General features: G+C 39.3%; 1 pseudogene; it reads right to left on the bottom strand.

Annotated features, from left to right (window-relative positions):
- Window positions 1-34: 34 nt before the first annotated feature.
- LOC111412453 lies at window positions 35-2,686 on the bottom strand (annotated as a pseudogene).
- Between the last annotated feature and the right edge of the window lie 776 nt (window positions 2,687-3,462).

The raw sequence follows: 3,462 nt of genomic DNA, 5'->3' as shown, positions 1-3,462 counted from the left end.
TTTAAGAAAAAAAGAAGAATTGAATTAAACAGAAACCACGGACTAAAGATGCACCAGCATAGATCCCACACAAATCATTTAGCTAAAATAAAGAACTGGCACAATGCTTTCCAACAAATTTCATTTATTTCACTTGAAAAGCTACTACTCCAGTTGAGATGGATAACCTTTAAGTTAAATAATAAATTACCTAGCCAAAATGCCACAGCATGTCTGTCAGAGCATTATAAAATGCAGAAGCAATCAAAGTGTCCATTTGTTTCACCGCATCAAAAAGGGATCGAGCTTGCAACCACACATTCTCATTATGACCACCCATGAGAAGTCCATGCGCTACCCCATACACATGATTATCAAAGAGACATAGTTCCTCTAATAATAGTGAAGCCTCTTCAAATGAACTACAATGGCTGCAACCACAGAGAAAGCCACGATACTGACATTAACCATAGTAAGCGAGATTATACAAACATGCAACTGATTGATGCCCAAAAGTTGACCCATTATACATGTTATTGCTTGTTCTTATAACTGAAAGAACTTCATTTTACCAGCCTATGAAGAAGTTCCATTTTATTATGTGTTAACTTGAAGGAAATAAACATATCCGGTTGAAGAACTTAATGCAACAGAGAAAATAAATAGCCATAATAAGTGCACCAAGTTACGAGATAGTAGAGTTGTGAAACACTTGTGCTTCATACCTGCAGGCATTCAGAATTGCCGAAAAGGTGACAACATTGGCTTTATTTCCTTCTCGTGCATCTTCTGGAAAACTCCCAAGACACAAAGAAAGTCCTGCTTGCCCCTCATATCCCACTTTTCACTACATGATTTTCCATGAGCCAACTGTTCAAAAAATTTTATGATTTTATCATCCCTTTCATCTTCACCTTTATCACGAGAAACATCCTCAAGAAAAGGTAGTGGCGAAGATCCCATCCAAGACTCTAGATATTCAACAGCTACAAACAGACTACAGACCAAAGGCATTTAATGTTGAATTATAAGTTACAACATTAGGTTGAATCCCTTCCTTCATCATCTCATCAAGAAGCATTGCAGAAGATTCCCCCATCTTACATAATGCGTCAATAAGTTTGCAGTAGAAAACAACATCAGCCTTCATGCCACGTTGCTAGAACTCTCTGTAGACCTCCATAGCATCTTGATATAAACCCCGTTTAGAATAAACACTGATTATTGTTGAGTAAATCAATAAGTTAGGCAAGCGGTTTTCAGCTTTCATCTCTGCAAACAGTTCCTTAACCCCAGCTTACATCCCCTCTTTACCAAACCCATCCAGTAAAGCATTGAAAGTGACAACATCCTTCTCAATCCCCATACTCTCCATCTCCTTGCTAATATTTAGAGCCTCCTTGTTCCTGCCAAGGCTAGCATAAATAGCAGGTAAGGTATTATAAGACACTCTATCCAACTTAACAGCTGCAAACTTCATCTCATTGAACAAACTGAGGGCCCTTTCCAGTCTCCCTGCTTTGGCACATCCATGAATTACAGTAGTTACCTCGTTAGGCAAAATATTCTTGGTGAGCATATCAGACATTATCTCGAAAGCCACATCAATGGGCCCACCACTGCAAGCAGCATCCAAAAGCGTATTATATATATAAATATCTTGATCAATCCCCTTACACACCATTTCGCTAAGTAAACTCCTAGCAGTCTCCCATAGGCCTGCACCACTACTAACCGTGAGAAGCAAATTGTAAGTAATCCTATCTGGTTGCACCCCGTTGCTAAACATTTCATCAAAAATCATTGAAGCCCTCTTGAAATCAGCACCTCCTTTTCCACATACATTAATCAGTGCATTGAAAGTCACCAAATTGGACTTCAAGCCCGTGTCTTTCATGGTCTCAAAGGCCCCAATGGCCTCATCACAGTACCCACTCTTTGCATAAGCACTAATTAACGCAGAATAAGCGTATACAGTGTTTGAGAAGCAAATTGTAAGTAATCCTATCTGGTTGCACCCCGTTGCTAAACATTTCATCAAAAATCATTGAAGCCCTCTTGAAATCAGCACCTCCTTTTCCACATACATTAATCAGTGCATTGAAAGTCACCAAATTGGACTTCAAGCCCGTGTCTTTCATGGTCTCAAAGGCCCCAATGGCCTCATCACAGTACCCACTCTTTGCATAAGCACTAATTAACGCAGAATAAGCGTATACAGTGTTCCCATACCCCTCATTCACCGAATTTTCAAAAAACGTCCCGAGCTAAATCAACTTTGCCTAATCTACCAAGAGTACTAATCATTGAACTAACTAATTTACCTTGCTCATTGCGCCTCTTTTGACGGTTAATTGAGAATTCAAAGCACCGCATGGCAAAAGACCATTTTCCCCTATTCCCTAGCTCCCGGAGCAATAACGTGTAGTCATCAGACCCACGAAGTTTCGGCTCAAAGCTCAATAATATATCATCTATACAGTTATAATCGCCGCTGCAGCGCCTGTTGAAAGACCTCCTCCGCAGCAGATGTATGTCGACAGGAGGCTGTTGACTTGGGGCGGCCAAAATGCATCTTGGAAACAAATCGGGTAGAGCAGCGGCCAGAGAAGTCAGCGCGGATAGGGAAGGGAAGGCAGAGACTCGGTCGGCGGTAGATCCTGGGCACGAAGGAGGGTTGAGGGCGGCATTTCGGGAATGAGAAGGGTTATTGTTATTCAGGGGGAGACCTGGGAAGTCCAGCTTTGGTGGTGAGAGTTGTGGTGCTGGTAGTGGTTCTGGAGGAGTACGCTACGTTACCAGATTAATTTTATTACAAATGTACCGGATTAACACTCGATACAATTTCATTGTTAGTTGGGCTCAATATATATTTTTAAACCATCCAATCATAATTTGACAACTCATTCTAGCAATATGGTAAAATGTCATAAACCAATTCCGGAGAGAGCAATGTTTTATATACAATGAATTTGACAATATTATTGACGACATGTCACATGACATATTTTCATTGGACAGTTTAAGAAACAACTCATCTTTTCAATCAACACTTTTTCGCCACACCATCATTGTTAACAATGTTGTACAAAATTAATGTACTAATACGTTAACTGTTCTGGAGATGGTGGAAATTATGGTTCTGATAAGGTTTTGTGGTGGTGACAGTACAATGCCGTGGTGGAGTGGAGGAGGCCATCAAGAGAATGTGAGGTTTTTTTTTACATCAATTAATCTATTTGTACAATAATTTTGAACAACATTGTTGACAATACGAGTGTGGCAAAAAAATGGTAGTTGATAAGATTGATTTTTTTAAACTGTTCCATAATATTGTCAACAGTTTTGTCAAATTCATTGTACATGAAACATTGCTCTTTTAAAAATTTAGATTAGATACAGAAATAGAGAATGTGGAAGGAAGAGAGAGAGTTAAAAGATTAGAGACGGTAACAAATGATGCAATTTTTTTTTTTTTTTTTT

This window comes from Olea europaea, chromosome 16 (assembly GCF_002742605.1).
Source record: "Olea europaea var. sylvestris chromosome 16, O_europaea_v1, whole genome shotgun sequence".
Lineage (NCBI taxonomy): Eukaryota > Viridiplantae > Streptophyta > Magnoliopsida > Lamiales > Oleaceae > Olea > Olea europaea.
Note: the sequence above shows the minus strand (reverse complement) of the source record. Positions and strands in the feature narration are given on the sequence as shown.